At 36.8% G+C, this 27,372-nt stretch overlaps 1 long non-coding RNA gene and 1 pseudogene across 6 annotated transcripts in view; one reads left to right on the forward strand and one right to left on the reverse strand.

Moving 5' to 3' along the window:
* Positions 1 to 27,081, reverse strand: LOC143639311 (DNA repair protein RAD51 homolog 1 pseudogene; annotated as a pseudogene).
* Positions 1 to 27,372, forward strand: part of LOC143639082 (uncharacterized) — a 156,514-nt gene that overhangs the window by 73,178 nt on the left and 55,964 nt on the right. For 3 of the 6 annotated variants that reach the window (XR_013154661.1, XR_013154658.1, XR_013154663.1), the window contains one exon: positions 13,211 to 13,329. The exons of the other annotated variants lie outside the window; for them this stretch is intronic. This is a non-coding gene — a long non-coding RNA (uncharacterized LOC143639082). The remainder of the gene's footprint in view (positions 1 to 13,210; positions 13,330 to 27,372) is intronic. 6 annotated transcript variants of the gene reach the window in all.

Here is a 27,372-nt window from a genome sequence, read left to right on the forward strand (position 1 = left end):
TCAAGAACTTCTGCAATCCCCTCTTCCTTTCCTCAGATACAGTCTGGTTATTGATGCATGAGCAATATTTACTTCAGTTGGCTTTTTGGGATCTGCAGCAGACAGGATTCTCTTTCCACCTGGTTTGTGATTACCATTACTATACCAAACTTATCAGCAAGTTGTAGAAGCATCTGTGGAAATCTGACCACCTGTTTGGTGGAGAACTCTCCTTAACCCAAGTAGTCTGTTCTACAGAGAGTATATATACTATCTATAATACACAGTTACATACCTGGAGTCCACCTTCATGGTTCTTTATAAAGAAACTGGGGCTGCAGTTGTAACTTAGTGGTAGAGCAGTTACCTGTCATGCACAAGGCATGGTTAGTCCTCAGTTGTGCAAAACAAATACAAAAAAAGAAGCTTGTTTTGATGGTCTGTGTTGAATACTCAAGAATAATCTACGTTGTCCAGAACATGACTGCCATAAAGGCCATATCTCTCTTTATTTTTTATGTAGTGTTGAGGATTACAGGTGCCCTCTGTGTCAATGTATATGGACTTCCTTCCCCTCTACACAAGTCAATGAGAGGCTGGCAAATTAACAGTTAGTGTATGACAGCTCTGGTTTTCCCAGTTTACTATTCTCCAAACGTCTCTGTGATCCTGTCTCAATTCTACAAGGAAGTTGTCTTTCAAATGCTTTGGAGCCAGTTATAATATATTTGATTTCTGACGCCTTTGGTAGAATTCATTTGCATTGCTGAAACTCACTTGAACTAATTTAGCTGCCTCAGCAATTACCTTTATTAGCCCTTTGGTGGAGAGAAGATTGCCTTTGCAGTATGGAATCCAGTTTCTTCTGATTTTTTCACATCATTATTCTCCATTCCTCTAACTGTGAAATAGATTGTGGGCTGAAGCTTTCTTCTTCCACTGAAGTATCTGCATTTGCTTCAGGCTGCATCTGAATAACTATGACTTTACTTCCTGTTCTTCAGACACCCTCTGCTTAAAGCTCCTGCAAACCCAACTGAGGTTATATCGTTTTTAAATTTTATTTCTTCTGCTTGTTTTTGGTGCTTAACTTCCTTTTCAAAGCATCTTTTTAAAAGTTTTTTTAAAAATATTTTTTAGTTGTAAATGAACACAATATCTTTATTTATTTTTATGTGGTGCTGAGTATCGAACTCAGTGCCTCACATGTGCAAGGCAAGCGCTCTATTGAGCCATAGCCCCAGCCCCTTTTTTAAAGTTTTTACGGTATGGGACTGGGGCTGGGGCTGGGGCTCAATGGTCGAGCTCTTGACTCACACGTGAGGCACTGGGTTTGATCCTCAGCACCACATAAAAAATAAATGAATAAATAAGGATATTATGTCCATCTGCAGCTAAAAATATTAAACAAAAGTTAAGGTATAATCCTAGGTTTTTATTTAGAAAATTTTCTCATTTGTTAACATCACTATTTATTGTAACATTTTTAAGCAGTGCTTCAGCTATCACAATTTTATATCTCATCTTTTCATTTTCATTCAGTTCAAAATATTTTCTAATTTCCTTCAAAATTTGATATTTATCCAATACATGTCTTAGTAATGTATTGTTTAATTTCTAATTGTTTGTAGACTTTCTGTGTGTCTTTCTGCTATTGATTTCTAATTGAATTATGTTATGGCCAGAGAACATACTTTAAATTAGTTCAATTCCTTTATCTTTAGTATTGTTTTATTTGTGATTCACAAGTTTGTTTATTTTCTTGAATGTTCCATGTCTATTTCAAAGCAGTTTGTATTCTCTTGTTTTTTTGGGGAAAGTGTGGTATAGATGTCTTTTAGGTGAATACGATTGATGATTGGTGTTCATTTCTTGTATGGAATGATTTTTTTTCAACTCATTCTGTGAATTACTGAAACTTTTATATTCAAGTATAATTGAAACTTTGTTTCTTTAGTTGTATCAATTTTTGTTTTATTTAGAATGGTTTTGTTGTTGTCTCTTGACAATCTAATCATTTTTTCATGTCCTCCTCCTTGCTAATATCCTCATGTTGACATTTGTTTTTCTGATATCAGTATAGCCATAACAGTTTTTAATTGATTAGTGTTTGCATATTTATAAGTAATATATAAAGAGGTTTCCTGTGGAAATCACATCAGTGGTTCTTGCTTTTTATCCATACTGTTAATCTGAAAAATAAGGACTGGAATATAAAGAGAGTGGTAAATATGTGGATTGATGTATGTTATTATAGCATGGCTTAATAAGCATGCATTGTGATGGTTTCAAAAGCATACCTTATGACCCAGAAATTTCACTGAGTGAAACACCATATGAAAAGTATGTGCATATGTACACTAATAGATATGTATATTCATTTTAACAGTATTATAATAATCTCAAAAAAAAATCCATGGAGGAATACCACAGACATTATGATAAAAGGCAGCTTCTAGAATGCTGATAATATTCTGATTCTTGGCCTTTTTTGTGTGTGTGTGGTGTTGGTGATTAAATCCAGGGCCTCTTGTATATTAGGCGAGCACTCTACCAACTGAGCTATATCCCTAGCCCCCTGATTCTTGAAAGGGTAGTTATTATTGGTTCACTTAGTTATAATTTACATACCTTCACACTCCTGATTTATATATTTTTTGTATGTTACATTTCAATAAATAATAGTTTAATTTATAAAATCTAGATATACATATATAAAGACAAAAGATGGTAGTATAGCTACGACGTGTATAAAATACAGCTGATGTGTTCTAGGCCACATATTAATCTAGGAAGCACTTAACTGCGGCAGAAAGACTCAGGGGAGATTTAAAAGAAAGTCCTTATGATCCTTACCTCCTGGTATTTACATAGCTTGTCATTTTTTCTGTTTGAATATTTCTTCTATTAGAATATCCTATTCTAACCAATAGGATCCTGCAAAGGTGATGGGATGCCTTTTTCACGAAAATGTTGGCATAATATTATGTGCACTTTTAAAAATAGCTTCAAAAGACAGGCTAGGGCTGTAGCTCACTGGCAGAGCAGTTGCCTCACATGTGTGAGGCACTGGGTTCAAGCCTTAGTACCACATAAAAATAAACACATCAAGGTATTCTGTTCATCTACAACTACAATTTTTTTAAATATACAGGGAATTGCTTTATAGAAATTTATAGACAAATTCAACGAAGTTCAAAAATTCCTTTCAATTACTGAGAAACCATATATAGAAGTCAACAGTATAGCTCAGTAGTAGAATGTTTGCTGTATATATGGCTCAGTGGTTAAGCAACTGTGGGTTCAATCCCTGGTACCATAAATAAATAAATAAACAAAAATTTTAAAATGTTACACCTAATGAATGACCTTACAAAAGTTGCAGGGCATTAAACAATCTGAAAAGGAAGTTAAGAAAACATATTTGCAATAGCTTCAAAAGAATAAAATACTTAGGTTTTAACCAAGGAGATGAAAGACTTGTATACTGAAAATTACAAATGAAAGAATCTGAAAAAAAGAAAACATCCCCAAAAGAAATGATATTGCATGTTCATGGATTGGAAAACTTTATATTGATAAGATCTCCATTCTACCCAATGTTTTCTACAGATTTAGTGTAATTCCTATCAAAATCTCAGTTTTATTTTGGTAAAAATAGAAAGATCTATCCTAGGCCCGGGGTGTAGTTTGGAGTTGTATCACTTTCCTAGCATGTGTAAGGCCCCAGGTTTTATCACTAGTACTGTAAACAAACAAACGAAACAAATTCATCCATCAATCCATTCATCTATCCTAAATTTCACCTGGAATCTAAGGGACTCCAAATAGTAAAACAATCTTGAGAAAAAATAGATGGCGTTAGCATACTCCCCAAATTCAAACATAATGAAAAGCCGTAAGAAACTAGAAAAAAGGGGCTGGGGATGTGGCTCAAGCGTTAACGCCTGGCATGTTTGGGGCACTGGATTCGATACTCAGCATCACATAAAAATAAAATAAAGATGTGTCCACCGAAAACTGAAAAAGAAAATATTAAAAAAAAAGAAAGAAACTAGAAAAAAGCCTAGTGTGGTGATACACACTTGTAATCCTCAGGAGGCTGAAGGAAAAAGATGGTATTGGGCAACTTAGCAAGACCCTGTTTTGAAATAAATAAGGTTGGTGCCAGTGGTGTAGCTTAGTGGTAAAGTACCCCCTGTTTCAATCTGTAGTACTGGGGAAAAGAAAAAAAAATAGAGAAAAAGCAAGCACAAAGAAGGATATAATAAAGAGAAAAACATAATCAGTGAAAACGAATGTTGACTCTTTGAAATCATCAGTAAAACTGACAAAATTTTAAGCTGTGTCCGAGAAAGATGACTCACTAAGATCAAGAGATATTGCTATCCACGGTACAGAATTAAAAAGTATTATGTGAGGATCATATGAACAATCCTATGCCAACCAATTAGATAAGCTAGGTAAAGAGAAATAATCCCAGGGAAGACAGACAGTACCAAAGCTACATATAAGAGGTTCTGAAGGGAAAGGTGTGGGGGGGAAACGAGGGAGAGAATTGAACAACAGCAGATGAGGTAGAGAGGGAAGATGGGAGGGAAGGGGAGGGGGGATAGTAGGGGATAGGAAAGGTAGCAGAATACAAAAGTCACTAATATGCCATTATATAAAAATGTGAGTGTGTAACCGATGTGATTCTGCAATTTGTATTTGGGGTAAAAATGGGAGTTCATAACCCACTTGAGTCAAATGTATGAAAGATGATATGTCATGAGCTTTGTAATGTTTTGAACAACCAATAAAATAAATAAATAAATTAATTAATTTTAAAAAAAAGAAAAGATAAAGAAATTTGTAATATACCTGTAATAAGGAAAATAATTGAGTCAGTAATCAAAAACCTTCCAATGAAGGAAAGCCCAGAAGGGAATGAGTTCAACTATGAATTCTACTGAATGTTTACAGAATGATTAATAATAGTCCCTAAAATAGCCAAATTATGGATTCAAACTAGGTGCCCATCAACAGACAAATGGATAAAGAAAATGTGGTATATAAACACAATGGAGTATTACTTGGTCATAAAGATGAATGGAATTTTGGTATTTGCTGGTAAATGGAGGAAACGGGAGAATATCATGCTGAGTGAAATAAACCAGACCCAGAAAGTCATGGGTCAGATGTTCTTTCTCATATGTGGAAGCTAGAGAGAAAAAAGAAATTAAAAAGGTTATGGATCTTGGGCTGGGGATATAACTCAGTTCTTAGACTTCCTGCCTCACATGCACAAGGCCCTGGGTTCAATCCCCAGCACCTAAAAAAAAAAAAAAAAAAAAAAAGGGATCTTAGGAAAACAGAAGGGAGATTATTAGATCAGAAGCAGGACCAAATTGGATTGTGCATGAATTGAAGAATGAAGTTGAACAAATTATACTAGGTGTCTGTATGAATATATCATAATATATTTAACTTTATATGTAACTAACACACCAAATAAAAATTATTTAATTAATTAGGAAGAACAATCAAGTAGAGCAAGGGCATCAGGAAGAGGGAGGAGGAGAGGAAAAGAAGTAGTACTGGGGGTTGAAATGAAGAATACATGCATTTATGAATGTGTCAAAATGATCCTCACTATAAAATGATCCGCACTAATAAAAGGAAAAAAACATAAACATCACTATAAAATGATCCGCACTAATAAAAGGAAAAAAACATAAACAAAACAGCCGGGAATGGTGTCGCATGCCTGTAATCCCAGTGCATTGGGACGTTGAGGCAGGAGGATTGCAAGTTCAAAGACAATCTTAGCATTTATAGACCCTAAGCAACTTAGCGAGACCCTGTCTCTAAATAAAATAAAAAAAAGTGCTGGGGATGTTGCTCAATGGCTGCTTGGTTCAATCCCTGGAACCAAAGTAGGAAAAAAGAAGAGAGAGAAAATTTGGTCAGGAACCTTCCCGGAATATGATTTTAAATAAAATAGAAGATGATATCATTATATTAAATGAAATTCTAAATTTGAATAGGAATAATCAAAAACAAAGCAGCGATACACTGAGGGGTTAAAGGATCTGATCTTGACTCTAAAGAACCAAAATTGAGCAATCTGCACCCATAAAGAAGCTCCCTAAAGAATAATGTTGAAGAAATTCTACTGATGAGTTCGATGGTATTCCTGCCTTACGTGAAATCCCATTTGACTAACTTATTGTCAAATCAATGATATTATTAAAGAAATCAAGATGGTATTTACTATGATTACACATCAAACAAAAAACTGAATTCTGAAAAAAATCTCAAATTGATTAATGAAAAAACAAGGAATACTTAAGATCATTATTTTATAAAAGGAGCTAACGTAAAGGAATTCACGACTTTGAAAGCTGACAAGAGGTTTCTTATTACCTGACTATTTTACGACATTGCTGAAAGCTCTCAGAGGATGGCGGGGGAGGACTCATCCTTTATGTCATAATCTGAGTCCTTTGTCAACTTTGTAACTGAATGACAGTAGGGTATACCATCCTATAATTTTTTTGTTTCTTTAGCTTTTCATTTTCATTTTCATTTTTTAGTGCTGTTTTTTTTTGTGTAAATAAAACCATTTTTTTTTCATAAACCCCATGTATTTTCAAAATCATTCCCTTTAGGCAAATATTTATCTAACTGCTATATAAGCCTCTATACTATGCATAGTATGAAACTAAAAAATTGCTCATGTCTACTTTTGTACTTAGTGGACAATGCTACAGAACCCAATCAAATTGGTATAGATGTGATGTTGGAAGAAAAAGTTCAAGAAGATAAAGTCAAGTATACCTAGACCCTTTGGAATTGAACATTACTATCTAAATTCCATTCAAAGCATTTCAGTCTGAAGGTAGACTTCCTCCAAGTGGATTTGGAGGTGGCTTATCTGTTTGATTATTGTACTTTCCTATATGTCCATAGGGAGCAGCTCACCTAAAATAAATAAATATTTATCTTCTCAGGTCCTTGTTTGAGGCTCCTAAAACCTTTGTTATGCCCTGAATGCTAGTCATGCATCTTTTGTCTCTTGATACAAAGCTCTCAAATCCCCATACATTTCCTGGTGATAGGACCATCTTTTGAGCTTCTAATTAAATGATTCTTGATGGACTCCTGAACAGCTTTAGAATAGGATTTGATCACAAAGACAAAGGCATGAATAGATGCTTCCTTCCAACTTTTAGCTGTTCTCTCACCTCCCCCACACTCCACCCTGCTCCAAGAAGTGGAGAGGAGCTGGAGATTGAGTTAGTAATCCATGATGTCAAGATGATGCTACCATAAAGATCCCTAAATGATGGAATTCAGAGAGCATTGATGGCAAAACACATCGATGTGCCAGGAAGATGGTGTACCCCACTTGGACAAGGACAGAAGCTCCTGTGCTTGGGACCCTTCTGAAGTTTACCCTGTGTACCTCTTCATTTGGCTGTTTATTTCTGTATCTGTTATAATACCCTTGATAATAAACTAGTAAATTTACGTGAAATGTTTTCTTCAGTCTTGTGAATCCTAGCAGATTACCAAACCCATGAGAGGGTTGTGGGAACCCTCAATTTGTTGCAACATCAGACAAGTTTGGTACTTGGGGACCCACTATTTGTGAGTGGTGTCTAAATCGAGGGAAATATTATTGGGGCTGAGGCCTTAACTTGTGGGGTGTGTGCTAACTCCAGGTAGTGTCATATCTGACTTGTGGGACACTCAGTTTGTGTCCATAGAGTTGGAGAATTGTTTGCTATGGTGGGAAAACCTACCCATTTCAGTGTCAGAAGTGTTATGTGAATGTATTATAGGAGAATACAAAGGTCAGAGAAAAAATACATGGATCAGGTAAAGGGAAATATGGAGTCCTTAACACTTTTTTTCAGGGAGGCACACCAAATGTGAGAACAAGGAATTTTATTCAAACCAAAATGAGGATGGCGTTCTGGGAAATATGTATTTTAGTTGCCCAGATTTAGTGCTCCAAAATGGCATCCTAATCTGGGTCTGGTTTTATAGGTTAAAAATAGAATAATAAGGGAGTTTTAGTAAGTGGATTGTTAAACAATTACATTGATCAACAAGAATAGCACAGGTGATTGAATTGTCATTGTTTATTTCTGTTATAGATTCATTAAGAAACTTCAATAAGTGGGAAAGGCTTTTTTATTTATTATCTTTATGGCATCAAGGAGGTTGCCAAATATGCCATGCTGAGTCAGAATAACCTAGGTGACTGGTATCATGCTTCATACTTTCCCTGGGCTAACAAATTTTTGGCCTCAGTCTGAGGCACTTTATTTTTTTATTTTATATATATATATAATATAATTTTTTTATTTCACTTATTTATTTTTATGTGGTGACGAAGATCAAACCCAGGGTCTCACACGTGCAAGGTGAGCACTCTACTGCTGAGGCACAACCCCAGCCCCAGTCTGTGGCACGTTAAATCCTTTCTCATGATAAAGTCTTCAATCTGTTCCTGTATAGGTTCTGGTTTTTTTTTTCTGGAAAATTGTTTATTTATATACAAAACATTTTTCCCCCCTAGGAAACAGCCCAGTTTAAAATGATCATTGGAAATCATCTCAGAGCATCTCAGTACCACTTTCCTTCCTAGGTACATTTTGTCCCCTTTCACCTGTCCTTCATCCCTTCCCTAGGTATGCTCTGTCCCTTCATCTCTCTTCTAGGTACATTTTGTCCCTTGTACCTCTCCCCTTTTACATTTCCTGGATATGTGGGTGTCCTCTCTTTTGGCTACATCTTTATCTTAGACACTTGATTGCTTGTTCATGGGTACCCCTCACTGGTCCTGCCACAGGCACTAACATAGCTGGCAGTCTCCTCCTTGGGGTGTCAGACTCTGGCCTAAATAGCACTTTGGTTTTTTTTCTGCTTTTGCATCACTGTGACCAGAATACCCAACAGGAGCATTTATTTGGGGCTCAAAATTTCAGAGTTCCATTGCCTCTGGGACCAAGACGAGGCTGCACACCATGGGTGAAGGACCAGTGGAGGAAAGCTACTTGATTTATGATTATGTCCAGAAGTGTGTGGAGTGGTTGCACCCTTCCAGGGCATGCCTCCAGTTGGCCACCTTGGACAGCCACAAACTCACTTGCTGACAGTTACTACCCTGGGGAACTTGTGTAGTCAGTCCATTCAAACTAAGAGGGGCTGATTCAGTGACAGCTCTCATAATGCAATTATTTTACTTCTGAATATTCCTGCATTAATGGAATCTTTTAGCTGAAACTTCATATCCAAACCATAACACAACTGCTATAGGGACAACCTCTGCAGTGCCACTTCCCAGACCTGATCCAGCTATAGCCTTGGCAGTTCTGGCTCCACCTACTGCCATATGCATAGGAAGCTCCTGGCTCCTGGCTCCTGGCTACTGGGTGTGGGATTTTGCTTTACCACCAGCTGCTTGAAGAAGCCAGATGACAACCTTGATTTGTCTACCCATGGACAGTATGCTTCCCAGTGAGAGATCACAGATGGAATCAGCAGATAATTTTTTTGTTCCAAAGCAGTTTTCTAACCTGCCCATTTACCAACATCCTATGTGGCTGCATGATTGGCTGTATTGATTGTAGTTCATGGAACAGCGACCAGCTTAGGTGCAGTATCTCTTCATATTGGCATCCAGTCTTCCCCTGTTTTGTTTGTTTGTTTGTTTCTAACCTTACTTTTGCTGCCCTGGGCATGTAATTCCCAGGAATGCCTTACATTGCCTGTGGGGAACTTGTGTAGAGCTAAATCTTATAAGACATCCATTTGGCATTTCCCAAACTGTGTGTCTTGAGCACCAGTGTCTCTCAATATAGTAGACAGTTTTTGAAGCATTCTGTCATTATAGCAGTTTCTGTCATTATGCTTGGTTATGTTGGACAGATATTTTTTTTCTTTGCAGTAATGGGGATCAAACCCAGGGCCCTGTACATTCTAGGCAAATGCTGTACATTGATCTATAGCTCCAGCTCAAGTTAAACACATTTTATTATTGTGCAACTTCTCAGGTCCTTCACTATACCCGTGTACATTCTAAATCTCCACCAGAGGCAAGCTGTTTATTTCCTTAATATTCAGAAATACATATTAATATCTTTGGAATATTAGTGTTTCATGAAATGCATATTTGAAGACCTTGTTGTTGGGCAATTTGCTTTGAAATTATGCTCATTTTTACAAATGAAGTTCATTACCACAAGCTATTATTTGTAAATATATATATGTAGAAAAACACTTTTTGAGGTGGTACTCTGGAGTGTGAGGGCTGACTGGAGCTTAAATTCTAGATCTGCTACTGATGAGTTAACAGCTTCCATTAGCCACAGGTTAACTAAACTTAAGTTAGTTATCCAGTGGCTAATTGAATCAACAAGCTGAGGCCATTAAAATGTTCTTCCTTTTGATGGGCCAATGTGGCCTATTATAATTACTAGTTTTCTTGGTATAGTGATTGTGAGCTGTGCCCCAGTTGTGTAAGTAATAATTACAACTTTAATTATTAATCATGTCTGGGAAATCAAAATATTCCTTGAAAATGGTTTCTTTAAAAATGATTCAGCAATAAGGTGTGTCAAAATGAACGCATAAGCGCCAGGAAACCAAATTTGACCCCTTCTCACAAGCTCCATATCTAGCACGCTGGTCCTAAACAATGTCACCTCTCTTCAGGATTAGTACTGTCACCTCCTAAATGGTCTCTGGTTTTGTCCTTTTCCTAGGACTGTCTATGCTCCACATAAGTCAGTTACATTAGCTCATTCTGCTACTCAGAAGCTGATTTCTTTTTAGTTCTGTAAGTTTTTCCCTGTACCCTCTTCAACCAGGGACATCATCTCCTATTCCTCTCTTTGCTCAATATGTTCTGGCCTCTTTGGCCTCCATGTTGTTTCCTAAACAAGGCAAACATGTCTCACAACTTTGCAATTCTTGTTGTCTGACCCTCTTCACCCTGGCCCATGGGACCTGTCCCTTACCTGCTGTATACCTCAGCTCAATGTCCTCTGATCTCTTGGGCCTTCTCAGACCACTCTGAGGAGTGATTAAAAATCACTCCTCCCTTCTTTAATATTTCTTCTTCCCTTTCCTCCTTTATGTTTCTTCACAGCATTTACATATATCAGGTGATTTAGATATTTTACTTTTTTCCCCCTATTTTCCTTCCACTAGAATATAAACTTGAGGGCAGGAATTTTTGGTTCTTTTCTTTTTTTTCTCTCCTTTTTTAAAGGAGAGAGAGAGAGAGAGAGAGAGAGAGAGAGAGAGAGAGAGAGAAATGAGAATGAATCTTTTTTTTGTAGATGGACACAACACAATGCCTTTATTTTTATGTGGTGCTGAGAATCGAACCTGGGTCCCGCCTGTGCTAGGTGAGTGCTCTAGCGAGCGCTCTACCGCTCAGCCACAGTCCCAGCCCAATTTTTGTTTCTTTTGTTCACTTTTCTGTCTCCAGTCTCTCTAGCAAGCCTCTACAATAAATAGAGGCCCCTGAATAAATGTTTACTGAATGCATGCTAACTGAAAACAGTGGCCACAGGCTAGTAACTTCACATTTCTGTGTCTCTGAGATGGTTGTATAAAAATTTCTTAAGGACCTTGTAATTTTTGTTTTGTTTTTGGTAACCACTGAGCCACGTTCCCAGCCCTTTTTTATATTTTATTTAGAGACAGGATTTTTGTTTGTTTGTTTTTTGTTTTGGTACCAGGGATTGAACTCAGGGGTACTCAACATCCCAAGTCCAATTTTGTATTTTATTATCTAATTAGAATGGGAATCATCAAGAATACAAATGGTAAGCCAGGTGCAGTGGAGAACGCCTGTAATCCCAGTTGTTTGGAAGGCTGAGAAAGGAGGATTGTGAGTTCAAAGCCAGCCTCAGCAAGGTCAAGGCACTAAGCAACTCAGTGAGACCCTGTCTCTAAATAAAATACAAAAATAAGGCTGGGAATGTGGCTCAGTGGCCACGTGCCCCTGAATTCAATCCCCGGTACCAAATAAAAAAAGCACTAGGGATAACTCGCTGGTAAAGTACCCCTGGGTTCAATCCCCAGTATTGCAAAATAATAATAGTAATAATACTACTATGGCCCTTCTTATCAATATCGAACAGCATATTTTTTTCAGAAATGGAAAAGGTGATTTTAAAGTTCATATGGAAATGCATGGTATCCTGAATGCCTAAAACAATTTTGAAAAGAAGTTGGAAGTCTCACTCTTCCTGATCTCAAAATTTACTATGAAGAGTAATCAAAAGAAGGCGGTGTTGACATAGACAATGAGATCATTGTAATAGAATTGAGGTAGAGGCCAAAGAATGAATTCAGACCTCTTTGTCACACCATTTACACACCATTTACAGAAATTAGCTCAAAAAGAGAGCAAAGGCCTAATATACAACATAAAGCTATAAAACTCCGAGAAGGAAGTAGATATAAATATGCATGACCTTGGCATTAGTCAACAGTTGTTAAATATGACACCAAAAGCATAGGTAGTAAAAGACAGAAAGAAATAAAGATGTCTTGTTTGTGCTAGTTTGCTAGGTATGTTGTAACAAATTATCAGTCTAGGTGGTACAAAGAAAAGGAAGTTTGTTTTTTGTTTTTGTTTTTTGTTTTGTACAGTTCTGGAATCTGAAAGTCCAAGATTAATGTTCTGGAAAGACAGGTTTCTTCTAAAGCTCCTCTCCTTGTCTTACAGATGGCCTGCTTTTTACTTCCTCTTTACATGGTCTTTTCTCTGCCAGGAGAATGTGTTCCTGAAATTTCTGTCCAACTTTCCTCCTCTTCTCATGACACCATGCAGATTTGATTAGGGCTCTCCCTAATGACCTCATTTTTAATTTTAATCACCTCATTAAAGGTCCTCCTTCAAATATACTCTTATTGTAATGAGCTAGGTGTTATGATTTTACCATTTGAATTTTGAGGATATACAATTCCACCCACAACATAGGTAATTTTCCAAACTAAGAACCTTTGTGTATGATAGGTACCAGCAGGAAATTAAAAAGACCCTCATTTAAATATTTTATATATATATATACACACACACACATACACTGGGGATTGAACTCAGAGCACTCAACCATTGAGTCACATCCCCAGCCCTATTTTGTATTTTATTTAGAGACAGGCTTTCACTGAGTTGCTTAGCACCTCATTTTTTTTTTTTTTTTTTTTTTTTGCTCAGGCTGGCTTTGAACTTGAGATCCTCCTGGCTCCCAAGCCTCTGGGATTACAGCCATGCGTCACCACATATAGCAGGAGAAAATATTATAAAGGTATAATTACCTACATTGATATCTAAAGGTAGGTACTTAGGTTAATAGGATTTGAACCCAACACCTCATATGTATGAAATGAAACTTTAGGCTAGCATGTGCCAGGAAAAAGCTCTGCCATTGAAATAACCCCTTGCTATCTAGCATATATTTTAAAAATTCATGTAACTTAATAAAAATACAGCATGTGATGAGTACTTATAACTTTTATTTTGGGGCTGGGGATGTGGCTCAAGCGGTAGCACGCTCGCCTGCCATGCATGCGGCCCGGGTTCGATCCTCAGCACCACATACAAACAGAGATGTTGTGTCCACCGAATACTAAAAAATAAATATTAAAATTCTCTCTCTCTCTCTCCCTCACTCTCTCTTTAAAAAAAAAAACAAACTTTTATTTTGAATTAACATTCATTTAAAAAAAATTTTTTTAAATATTCTTTTTAGTTATTTATTTTTTTAAATAATACCTTTATTTTATGTGGTGCTGAGGATTGAACCCAGTGCCTCACATGTTCAAGGCAAGTGGTCTGCTACTGAGTCACAACCCCAGCCCCAGCATCCATTTTTTAAACATAAGTTTAATTACTCCTTGTAGCATCAGGGCTCAATCATTCTTGGTACAGTTTTCACTTTCTACATCCCATCCACATGCCTGTAGCAGTGTCCAGAGTTAGAGGCGGGCTGGGGATGTGGCTCAAGCGGTGGCGCGCTCGCCTGGCATGCGTGCGGCCCCTGTTCTATCCTCAGCACCACATACAGACAAAGATGTTGTGTCTGCCAAATACTAAAAGAATAAATATTAAAAAACTCTCTCTCTCTCCCTCTCTCATTCTATCTCACTCTTAAAAAAAAAAAAAAAAAGAGTTTAGGGGCATCTCTCCATTTCTCCATCACTCCCTTTTAACAGGACATTTAGGCATTAACCTGTGAACTTATATAAATGCTTCTGTCACAGCATAACCTCCTGGAAACAGTGACTGCTTACTTCAAACCTACCAATTAAAATTGCCAAGCAGATTTGTTTGGATAATTCCCTAAACTCAATAAAGGCATTAATCCATGGGTCCCTTTTCTCTACATTCTTTCTTGATCTTCCTTTTCCTATTCTCCCTGACATGTGTGTGCATGCGCACGCATGCGTGTGTGGTTTTGGGGTATGTCATGTACCCCCTAGGGACTGTAAATTCTAAGAAGTCTTTTTCTTTTGCCAGATGTGGTGGTGTACACCTGTAATCCCCCAGCAGCTTGGGAGGCTAAGGTAGGAGGCTTGCAAGTTGAAAGACAGCTTCAGCATTTTAGCAAGTCCTTCAGCGATTTAGATCCTGTCTCAAAATTTTAAAAAACTTATAAGTGGACTGAGGATGTAGGCCAGTGGTTAAGCACCCCCTGGTTCAATCCCTGGTACTAAAACAATTAACAAATAAGAAAAAAAGTATTTTTAAGTTTTCACACTGTGAAATTTGTTGTTGAAACTTATGCCTGCAATCCAACTGATGATGGTGAGGGAACCTCTAGGATTCTCCTGCATGTGGATCCATTCCTGGTGTTCCCTTTTCTATGCCTCTGGTGGCTTCGGGGGACAGTGGATAACAGTTGTATTGATGAGAAACTCCTGAAGTTTCATTTCAAAAACATAGCTCAATGAAAGTGTGTATTTGAATACACTTTTCTATTGAGAAGATAGAGTTGGCCAATGAATATATTATTAGATGCTTAACAGTATTATTAGGGAAATGGAAACCCAAACCACAGTGGAATATAACTCATCATGATGGCTAAAACAGAAAATAACAGATGTTGAATTATATAGAGAAATTGGAATCTTCCTAGGTAACAATCTTCAAGGATTGTAAAACTGTTTAGCTACTGTGGATTTCGCTGATTTTTTATATATTTTTTAGTGTCTTTAGTGTCTTTTAATTTATTTCTGCTCTGGCCTTTATTATTTCCTCTCCAACTTTTTTTTGTTTTAATTTGCCCTTCTTTTACTAGTTTCTTGCATTATAACATTAAGTTGTTTATTTAAGATCTTTTTTGATGTAGGTGTTTATTACTATTAAATTCCCCCTTAGAATTTCTTTTGCTGCATCCCATAAGTTTTTGTGTGGTATTTTTTATAAAATATTTTTATTAGTTGTTGATGGACCTTCATTTATTTATTCAATTATTTATTTATATGTGGTGCTGAGGCACTCAGTGCCTCACACATGCTAGGCAAGCACTCTACCACTGAGCCTCAACTTCAGCCCCCTTTGTATGGTGTGTACCTTTTCATTTGTCTCCAGACATTTTTTTTTTTTTAAGGTGCTCGGGATTGAACCCTAACCCTAACCCTTGTGCATATGAGGCAAGCACTCTACTAACTGAGCTATGTCCCCAACCCAAAATAGTTTCTTATTTCCCTTTTGATTTCTTTTTTGACCCATTTATTTTTCGAGAATGTGTTGCTTAATTTCCATATATTTGTAAATTTTCCAAAATTCTTCCTGTTATTGCTTTCTAGTTTCATAACATTAAGAAATGATACTTTATATGAATTCAGACTTCCTAAATTTGTTGTGACTTGGCCTAGTATGTGATCTATCCTATAGAATTTTCCTCAAGTGCTTCAGCAAATGTATATTCTGGTATTGGGTAAAAAGTTCTATGTATATTAGATTCATTTGGCCTATGCTGTTGCTCAGTCCACTGTTTCCATACTGAGTTTCTGCCTGAATACCCATTGTTGAAAGTAGTGTTTTGAATTCTCTTAGTATTTCTTTCTTCACTTGTGATATTTGCTTTATATATTTAGGTACTCTTGTCAGTTGCACATATATTTATACGTGTTATATCTGATGATTTGATCACTATAAAAAATGATTTGATCCTTTTATCATAACATAATTATCATTACATAATTACCTTCTTTGTTGATAGTTTTGCCTCAATATCTATTCTGTCTGATATAGGTTTAGCCACCTCTACTCTCTTTTGTTTACCTTTTATATCAAGTATATTTTCCCATCCCTTCACCTTTAGCTTAGATGTGTCCTTAAATATATAATTAGTCTCTTGGCTGTAGCATATACTTGGATATTTTCTTAAAAATCCATCTAGCTGCTCTACGTTTTTGATTGGGGAGTTTAGTTTGTTTATATTTAGTGTGACTATTGACATTGAAAGACTTATACTATAGTAATTTTGTTTATTTCTTTTTGTCCAATAGTGTCTTCCTCTTTATCTTTTGCTGTCTTCAGTTGTGTTTTGTTAAATTTTTTTATAGTGATATGCTTTGATTCCATTCTTTTTTGTGTGTCTTATGTATTAACTTCTTTCCCATACTCTGTATATTACTTATGTCACAATTTGTATTTTTTTGTATTGTTTATCCATTACAACATTTTATCATTTCAGTTATTCTTTTTTTTTTTTTTTTTAAAGAGAGAGTGAGGGATAGAGAGAGAGAGAGAGAGTGAGAGAGAGAGAGAGAGAGAGAATTTTAATATTTATTTTTTTTTTAGTTATCGGCGGACACAACATCCTTGTTTGTATGTGGTGCTGAGAATCGAACCCGGGCCGCATGCATGCCAGGCGAGCGCGCTACCACTTGAGCCACATCCCCAGCCCTTCAGTTATTCTTAATATTTTTGCCTTTCAAGTTTTATATTAAAATTAATAGTTATTTGCACATTATCATTACAGTATTATAGTATTCCATATATTCACCTTTATGTACTGTGGTTTATATTTTGTTATGCTTTCATATTTGTTTCAGCTTGAAGAACTCACTTTAACATTTATTGTGAGGTACATCAAATTGTGATGAAACTCCTTCAGTGTTTGTTTATCTGGGAAAGTCTATCTCCCATTAAATTTTTTTTTTTTTGAGTATAGACATATTTTGTTTGTTTAAATAAACAAATCAATAGAAATCATATTGCAATCAATAATTTTGCACATATGACATGTTAAACATGCATAAGTATACCTGTAGGATAAGTATCCAACAGTAGAATTGGTTGATTAAAGAATAAATGCATTAGTTGACTGTGTTGGGACATGCCTGTAATCCCAGTGACTTGGGAGGCTGAGCAAGTTCAAGGCAACTTAATGAGACCTTGTCTGAAAATAAAAAAAATAGAAAGATATAGCTCAGTGGTAAAGCCCCCCGGGTTCAATCCCTGTACAAAAAAAAAAAAAAAAAAGAATAAATGCATTTGTAGTCTGGATGAAGATTACTAAATTACCCTCCATAGAAATATCATTTTTCTCTTTTACATGAGAAGTCTTATTCTTGACAACCTCACCAACAATGTTGCTGTTGTCCAATATCTGAAGTTTGCAAAAAAGAGTATCTCAATGTGTTTTCTTTTCTTTTCCCCTACTTCCCTCTTTCTTTCTTTCCTACCTTCCTTCTTTCCTTCTTCCCTCCCTCCCTCCCTCAGTAGTGGAGATTGAACCAAGGGGTGCTTTACCACTAAGCTACAGCCCCAGCCCTTATTATTTATTTATTTACTTACTTATCTGTGTGTTTATTTATTTATTTTTGAGACAGTGTCTTGCTATGTTGCCCAGGCTGGCCTCAAACTTATGATCCTCCTATCATAGCTTTCTAGTTCTTTGGGACTACAGGTGTGGGACACCCTGCCAAACTGGAGAGATGGCAGATTTTGTGCAGTGCATCTTTCAGGTTTGTGAGGCAACGTCCTTGATCTCTAAATGCTCTGTACCCAGACACATCTCAGGCCTCCCCACAATGCAAGTTCCTTTAATTCCCTATCCTTCTTTTATGCTCACGGAGGGACCACTCTGGATAGTGCTTCTGACCTGGTTGCGGCAGTGACTGCGGCTGAGGATTTCTTCTTTATTTTGTTATATCTAACCTCCTGAGTCTCTGACCTGCTTTGAATGTCCAGTTTTAAATTCTAGTAAAGTTCCCCCACTTTTTTGTTCACCTACCTCATTAAGAAGCTGTCTATTTGCTTTCTTGGTTTCACTCCACAGAACAGCCAGGAAAGCGACCTTCTCTATTCAACCATCTGAAAACCTCTGAAGTTAACCTTCTGTTTACATGTTAAAATGAAATACATGTATTTCTTTGTCTATGCACCATTTATTTTTGTCTTTTCCGCATTCCTCTCTTAGAATGTTGGTCTTTTCTTTATTTCTATGTATTCTATGTTAGAGAAGTTTACTGTTTGGCTATATGAGTTGCAACTATTTCCTCAGTTTGCCTTTTATCTTTTGTTGATGTGTGTGTGTGTGTGTGTGTGTGTGTGTGTGTGTGTGTGTATGTGTGTGGTGTTGCAGACTTAACCCAGGGCTTTATAAATTCTAGGCAAGTGCTCTACCACTGAGCTCTATTTCCACCCCCTATATATTTTCCTAGTTGGATCATTCTTTCTCTATCTTTTTTTTTTTTGTACTGGTTATTTAATAACTTTGGGGCACTTAACCACAGATCCCCATCCCTGACCCATTTTTTTTTTTTTTAAGAGACAGAGTTTCACTGAGCTGCTTATGGCCTTGTTAAGTTGCTGAGGCTAGCTTTGAATTTGTGATCCTCTCCTGCCTCAGCCTCTCAATCCGTTGGGATTACAGACATATGCCACGGTACCCTGCTTGAATCACTCTTAAGAGCTACTACTTATCTTTTACTGCAGGTCCTGGCCTTCTCTGATATGGTAAATCCCAAATGTATTCAGATTGTAATTTGCCATAGCATAGCTTGTCACTCAGTTGGTTACATCCATAGTCTAGAGTGTGAGGGCCACATTCCCCGTGATATTGAGGACATCCCTCCAAAAATGAGCACATACTTCATGATTTCATTAATGTATTCAGTCAAGGTATGGGCCAGTTTGTCGTGTTCAACTTGCATGTCAGGATGAAACTGTCCACTAATGCCATAAACCCTATCACTTGGACACCTAGGAAGGCACATTGGACCACAGTAAGTTCCGGCTCCATTCCCTGGGCTGCTGCTTCTTTTTTTTTAAGAGAGAGAAAGAGAGAGAGAATTTTTTTAATATTTATTTTTTAGTTTTTGGTGGACACAACATCTTTATTTTTTTCTTTTTATGTGCTGCTGAGGATCCAACCCAGAGCTCCGCGCATGCCAGGCGAGCGCGCTACCACTTGAGCCACATCCCCAGCCCTCCCTGGGCTCCTTAAAAACAAGTAGGTTGAGCAGGCATAGTGGTGCACACCTATAATCCCAGTGGCTTGGGAGGCTGAGGCAGGAAGATGTCGATCTTATTTATTTTTTCGAAGAACCAACTTTTAGTTTTGTTAATTTTTTCAATAGTTTCTTTTGTTTCAATTTCATTGATTTCCACTCTGATTTTAATTATTTCTTGCCTTCTGCTACATTTGCTATTGTTTTGCTCTTCCTTTTCTAGGGCTTTGAGATGAAGTGTGAGCTCATTTATTTGTTGGTTTTTCCTTTTTTTGAGGAATGACCTCCAGGTGATGAATTTTCCTCTTAAAACTGCTTTCATTGTGTCCCATAGATTCTGATATGTTGTGTCTGTATTTTCATTTATCTCTAAGAATTTTTTGATTTCCTCCTTTATGTCTTCTGTAACCCATTGATCATTCAGTAACATATTGTTCATTTGCCATGTGATGTAGGATTTTTCCTTCCTTCTTTTATCATTGATTTCCAGTTTCATTCCATTATGATCAGATAAAATGCATGGTATTATCTCCACCCCTTTATATTTACTGAGGGTTGCCCTATGGCATAATATATGGTCTATTTTTGAGAAGGATCCATGTGCTGCTGAGAAAAAAGTATATCCACTTGATGATGGTTGATATATTCTATATATGTCAGTTAAGTCTAGGTTATTTATTGTGATATTGAGTTCTATAGTTTCTTTATTCAACTTTTGTTTGGAGGATCTGTCCAATGGTGAGAGAGGTGTGTTGAAGTCACCCATAATTATTGTGTTGTGGTCTATTTGATTCTTGAACTTGAGGAGAATTTGTTTTATGAACGTCGCAGCACCATTATTTGGTGCATAAATATTGATAATTGTTATATCTTGTTGGTGATTGGTTCCTTTTAACAGTATATAATGTCCTTCCTTATCCCTTTTGATTAACTTAGTCTTTTTTTTTTTTTTTTTTTTTAAAGAGAGAGTGAAAGAGGGGAGAGAGAGAGAGAGAGAGAGAGTGTTTTAATATTTATTTTTTAGTTATCGGCGGACACAACATCTTTGTTTGTACGTGGTGCTGAGAATCGAACCCGGGCCGCACGCATGCCAGGCGAGCGCGCTACCACTTGAGCCACATCCCCAGCCCCAATTAACTTAGTCTTGAAGTCGATTTTATTCGATATGAGGATGGCCACCCCTGCTTGCTTATGAGGACCGTGTGCGTGGTATATTTTTTCCCAACCTTTCACCTTCAGCCTGTGTATGTCTTTTCCAATCAGATGTGTCTCCTGGAGGCAGCATATTGTTGGATTTGTTTTTTTAATCCTTGTTACCAGCCTATGTCACTTTATTGGAGAGTTTAAGCCATTAACGTTTAGAGTTACTGTTTTTTTTTTCCCATTCAAAAGCCTTTTCTTTTTTTTTTTTTTATTGGTTATTCAAGACATTACAAAGATTGCAGAATCACATGGGTTACACATCCACATTTTTACATAATACCATATTAGTAACTGTTGTATTCTGCTACCTTTCCTATCCTCTACTATCCCCCCTCCCCTCCCCTCCCATCTTCTCTCTCTACCCCATCTACTGTAATTCATTTCTCTTCTTATTTTTTCCCATTTCCCTCACAACCTCTTATATGTAATTTTGTATAACAATGAGGGTCTCCTTCCATTTCCATGCAATTTCCCTTTTCTCTCTCTTTCCCTCCCACCTCATGACTGTTTAATGTTAATCTTTTCCTCCTGCTCTTCCTCCCTGCTCTTTTCTTAGTTGCTCTCATTATATGAAAGAAGACATTTGGCATTTGTTTTTTAGGGATTGGCTAGCTTCACTTAGCATAATCTGCTCTAATGCCATCCATTCCCTGCAAATTCCATGATTTTGTCATTTCTTAGTGCTGCGTAGTACTCCATTGTGTATAAATGCCACATTTTTTTTATCCATTCATCTATTGAGGGGCATCGGGGTTGGTTCCACAGTCTAGCTATTGTGAATTGTGCTGCTATGAATATCGATGTGGCAGTATCCCTGTAGTACGCTCTTTTAAGGTCTTCAGGGAATAGTCCGAGAAGGGCAATAGCTGGGTCAAATGGTGCTTCCATTCCCAGCTTTCCCAGGAATCTCCATACTGCTTTCCATATTGGCTGCACCAATTTGCAGTCCCACCAGCAATGTACAAGAGTATCCTTTTCCCCACATCCTCGCCAGCACTTGTTGTTGTTTGACTTCATAATGGCTGCCAATCTTACTGGAGTGAGATGGTATCTTAGGGTGGTTTTGATTTGCATTTCTCTGACTGCTAGAGATGGTGAGCATTTTTTCATGTACTTGTTGATTGATTGTATGTCCTCCTCTGAGAAGTGTCTGTTCAGGTCTTTGGCCCATTTGTTGATTGGGTTATTTGTTTTCTTATTGTTTAATTTTTTGAGTTCTTTGTATACTCTGGATATTAGGGCTCTATCTGAAGTGTGAGGAGTAAAAATTTGTTCCCATGATGTAGGCTCCCTGTTTACCTCTCTTATTGTTTCTCTTGCTGAGAAAAAACTTTTTAGTTTAAGTAAGTCCCATTTGTTGATTCTAGTTATTAACTCTTGTGCTATGGGTGTCCTATTGAGGAATTTGGAGCCTGACTCCACAATATGTAGATCGGAGCCAACCTTTTCTTCTATCAGACGCATAGTCTCTGATTTGATATCAAGGTCCTTGATCCATTTTGAGTTAACTTTTGTGCATGGTGAGAGGAGGGGATTCAGTTTCATTTTGTTGCATATGGATTTCCAGATTTCCCAGCACCATTTGTTGAAGATGCTATCCTTCCTCCATTGCATGCTTTTAGCCCCTTTATTGAATATAAGATAGTTGTAATTTTGTGGATTGGTTTCTGTGTCCTCTATTCTATACCATTGGTCCACCCGCCTGTTTTGGTACCAGTACCATGCTGTTTTTGTTACTATTGCTTTGTAGTACAGTTTGATATCTGGTATCGCTACACCTCCTGATTCACACTTCCTGCTTAGAATTGCTTTTGCTATTCTGGGTCTTTTGTTTTTCCATATGAATTTCATGATTGCTTTATCTATTTCTACGAGAAATGCCGTTGGGATTTTGATTGGCATCGCATTAAACCTGTAGAGAACGTTGGGTAATATCGCCATTTTGATGATGTTAGTTCTGCCTATCCATGAACAGGGTATATTTTTCCATCTTCTAAGATCTTCTTCTATTTCTCTCTTTAGGGTTCTGTAGTTTTCATTGTATAAATCTTTCACCTCTTTTGTTAGGTTGATTCCCAAGTATTTTATTTTTTTTGAGGATATTGTGAATGGGGTGGTTTTCCTCATTTCCAGTTCAGAAGATTTGTCGCTGATATACAGGAATGCCTTTGATTTATGCGTGTTGATTTTATATCATGCCACTTTGCTGAATTCATTTATTAGCTCTAGTAGTTTCTTTGTAGACCCTTTTGTGTCTTCTAGGTGTAGGATCATATCATCCGCAGATAGTGATAATTTAAGTTCTTCTTTTCCTATCTTAATGCCTTTAATTTCTTTTGTCTGTCTAATTGCTCTGGCCAGTATTTCGAGAACTATATTGAATAGAAGTGGTGAGAGAGGGCATCCCTGTCTTGTTCCAGATTTTAGAGGGAATGCCTTCAGTTTTTTTCCATTTAGAATGATGCTAGCCTGAGGCTTAGCATATATAGCTTTTACAATTTTGAGGTAAGTTCCTGTTATCCCTAGTTTTTCTAATGTTTTGAACATAAAGGGTTGCTGTACTTTGTCGAATGCTTTTTCTGCGTCGATCGAGATGATCATATGGTTCTTTTCTTTAAGTCTATTGATGTGGTGAATAACGTTTATTGATTTCCGTATATTGAACCAGCCTTGCATCCCAGGGATGAATCCTACTTGATCATGGTGCAAGATCTTTTTGATATGTTTTTGTATACAATTTGCCAGAATTTTATTGAGGATTTTTGCATCTAAATTCATTAGGGATATTGGTCTATAGTTTTCTTTCTTTGAGGTGTCCTTCTCTGGTTTGGGAATCAGGGTGATATTGGCCTCATAGAATGAATTTGGAAGTTCTCCCTCTTTTTCTATCTCCTGAAATAGATTATGGAGTATTGGTATTAGTTCTTCTTTAAAGTTCTTGTAAAACTCTGCTGTATATCCATCCGGTCCTGGGCTTTTCTTGGTTGGTAGTCTTTTGATGGCTTCTTCTATTTCCTCACTTGATATTGGTCTGTTTAGGTTGTTTATATCTTCATGACTCAATCTGGGTAGTTCATATGTCTCAAGGAATTTATTGATGCCTTCACTATTTATTAGAGTATAGGGTTTCAAAATAATTTCTAATTATCTTCTGTATTTCTGAATTGTCTGTTGTGATGTTGCCTTTTTCATCCCGTAAGCTAGTAATTTGGGTTCTCTCTCTTCTTCTCTTTGTTAGTGTGGCTAGTGGTCTATCAGTCTTATTTATTTTTTCAAAGAACCAATTTTTAGTTTTGTCAATTTTTTCAATTGTTTCTTTCGTTTCAATTTCATTGATTTCAGCTCTAATTTTAATTATTTCTTGCCTTCTACTGTATTTGCTGCTGATGTGTTCTTCTTTTTCTAAGGCTTCCAGGTGTAGTATGAGGTCATTTATTTGTTGGCTTTTCCTTCTTTTAAGGAATGAACTCCATGAAATGAATTTTCCTCTTGGTACTGCTTTCATAGTGTCCCAAAGATTTCGATATGTTGTGTCTGAGTTTTCGTTTACCTCTAAGAATTTTTTAATTTCCTCTTTGATGTCTTCTGTAACCCTTTGTTCATTCAGTAGCATATTGTTTAATCTCCATGTGATGTAGGGTTTTTCCTTTCTCATTTTATTATTGATTTCCAATTTCATTCCATTATGATCAGATAAAATGCATGGTAGTATCTCAACTCCTTTGTAATTGCTAAGATTTGCCCTGTGACATAATATATGGTCTATTTTTGAGAAGGATCCATGTGCTGCTGAGAAGAAAGTGTATCCGCTTGATGTTGGGTGGTATATTCTGTATATATCAATTAAGTCTAAGTTATTAATTGTATTATTGAGCTCTATGGTTTCTTTATTCAACTTTTGTTTGGAAGATCTGTCCATTGGTGAGAGAGGTGTGTTAAAATCTCCCATGATTATTGTGTTGTGGTCTATTAGACTCTTGAACTTGAGAAGAGTTTGTTTGATGAACGTAGCTGCACCATTGTTTGGGGCATATATATTAATGATCGTGAAGTCTTGTTGGTGTATGGTTCCCTTGAGCAGTATGTAGTGTCCTTGTTTATCCCTTTTGATTAACTTTGGCTTGAAGTCTATTTTATTTGATACAAGTATGGACACCCCTGCTTCCTTCCGGGATCCGTATGAGTGATATGATTTTTCCCAACCTTTCACCTTCAGTCTGTGTATGTCTTTTCCTATCAGATGGGTCTCCTGTAGGCAGCATATTGTTGGATCTTTTTTTTTAATCCATTCTACTAGCCTATGTCTTTTGATTGGTACATTTAAGCCATTAACATTTAGGGTTACTATTGAGATATGGTTTGTATTTCCAGCCATATTTGGTTATGTACGATACTTAACATGATTTGTTTTTCCTCTACGCTTGGTTTTTCCTCTTCCTGTAATGTTTTGCCAAGGATGTTTTGAAGAGCTGGTTTTCTAGCTGCAAATTCTTTTAACTTTTGTTTATCGTGGAAGATTTTTATTTCATCTTCAATCCTGAAGCTTAATTTCGCTGGATACATGATTCTTGGTTGGAACCCTTTTTTCTTTCAGTGTTTGAAATATGTTGTTCCAGGATCTTCTAGCTTTCAGAGTCTGTGTTGAAAGATCAGCAGTTATCCTGATTGGTTTACCCCTAAATGTAATCTGCTTCCTCTCTCTTGTGGCTTTTAAGATTCTCTCCTTATTCTTTATGTTGGGCATCTTCATTATTATGTGTCCTGGTGTGGATCTCCTATGATTTTGTATATTCGGTGTCCTGTAGGCTTCTAGTATTTGGATTTCTTTTTCATTCTTTAAGTCTTGGAAGTTTTCTAGTATTATTTCATTGAATAGATTGCTCATTCCCTTGGTTTGGACCTCTGTACCCTCTTTTATCCGAATAACTCTTAGGTTTGGTTTCTTGATGTTATCCCATAATTCTCGGATGTTCTGCTCATGATTTCTTAACATTCTCGCTGAGCTGTCTATGTTATTTTCAAGTTGAAAAACTTTGTCTTCGTTGTCTGAAGTTCTATCTTCCAAGTGTTCTACTCTGCTGGTAATACTCTCATTTGAGATTTTAATTTGGTTTATTGTTTCCTGCATTTCCAGGATTTCTGTTTGTTTGTTTTTTATATCCTCTATCTCCCTATAGAGTTGATCTTCTGCTTCTTGGATTTGTTCATGTAATTTGTTGTCAAAGTGATTTTTCATTGTCTGAATTTGATGAATAATGTCTTCCTTGAGACTCCAGATCATCTGAAGCATGTATATCCTGAACTCTTTGTCTGACATTCCATCAGCGGCAGATATTGGCTCATCTAATGTTGAATTGACCTGTATTGTTTGTGGTCCTTTATTTCCTTGTCTTTTCATACTGCTCATGATTCTTTCTAGCTTTGTGAAACTATTGTGCTAATGTTTTTCCCCTTATATATTTGTATTGTTCTTGTATAGCTCCAAAATCCCTCTTTTGTGGAGAAACACAATGTTAACAGATCCCAATATCAACAGTACATTATCTAAGCACACGTTTTCATTATTAATACATTTATAGTTAGATTCTAAGACTATAGATATTGGTTTTAATTATTACTTAAGAATATATTCCTTAGTTTCATAAAAGGCGTACCATATCTGGTGGCATATAGAAAACTTAATTTCAGACAAAGGAGTGAGGGTATGAGGTTAAACTAACTTAGCACCTTTGGAGAACTCTAACCACTAGACTGGTAATTTATGGAAGAATGTATAGACTCAACCTCCTATTTAGATAGTTACCCTATGTATAGATAGCAAAAGTTAGGAGATTGAAAGTGGGATAGAGAGAATATGAATTAAAAAAAAGAAAGAAAAAAAATAACAAGGAAGAAAAGAGAAATAAGAGAAGGGAAAGGGAAGTAAGATTGAAATTAAAAAAATGGGGGGGGGTATATGCAATTCCTCTATATTATATTACTTTGGTAATTCAGTTGTTCATGCACAGTTCTTGGTTTCACATATGCTGAAGTTGTGGAAGAGAGAGAAGAAAAGAGAAAAGAGAGAGGAAAAAAAAAAAAGTCTTTCAGAACACTGTTTTCCTTGCTTCCAGTAGGTGGCGTTGTCTATTCCTAGCTTGAGCCTCTGTATTCAAGGTGGTGGGTATAGCCAGCGTGAAAGAAAATGAGCTTCCACCTGTATCTTCCCTACTCTAGTCTCTGAGGTAAAAACCAGGTGCCTGTACAGTTGTTGTTTTGCGTTGATAGCTACAACCCCCAAAAGCTTGTGGGAAATATTTTGAGTTATCGCAGCTAAGGGTGGGGGAGTTGGAAACCCGGCACCTGGATCAGCCGCACAACTTTGTTGGTAGCCACACCCCCTTTGATGCGTTTTAAGGGTTGATGGGTTTCCTCCATACTAGCACTCAGGGCGGGGCCTGACTTCCTCCTCTGGTCTGGCTGGGCGCCTCTAGAGTTACTATTGATATATGGTTTGTACTTCCAGCCATGTTTGATTATTTATCTTTTTTTTTTTAATTTAGTTTGTTTCTCCATGATTAGCTTTCCCCCCCGCCCTCTGTCTTTACTGAGGCACTTCCCAGTGATGGTTTTGGATTATTGTTTTTCATTTCTTCTTCATGTAGTGTTTTGCTCAAGATGCTTTGCAATGCTGGTTTTCTGGCTGCAGATTCTTTTAACTTTTGTTTA

The sequence above is a fragment of the Callospermophilus lateralis genome, chromosome X (genome assembly GCF_048772815.1).
Source record: "Callospermophilus lateralis isolate mCalLat2 chromosome X, mCalLat2.hap1, whole genome shotgun sequence".
NCBI classification, from domain to species: Eukaryota; Metazoa; Chordata; class Mammalia; order Rodentia; family Sciuridae; genus Callospermophilus; species Callospermophilus lateralis.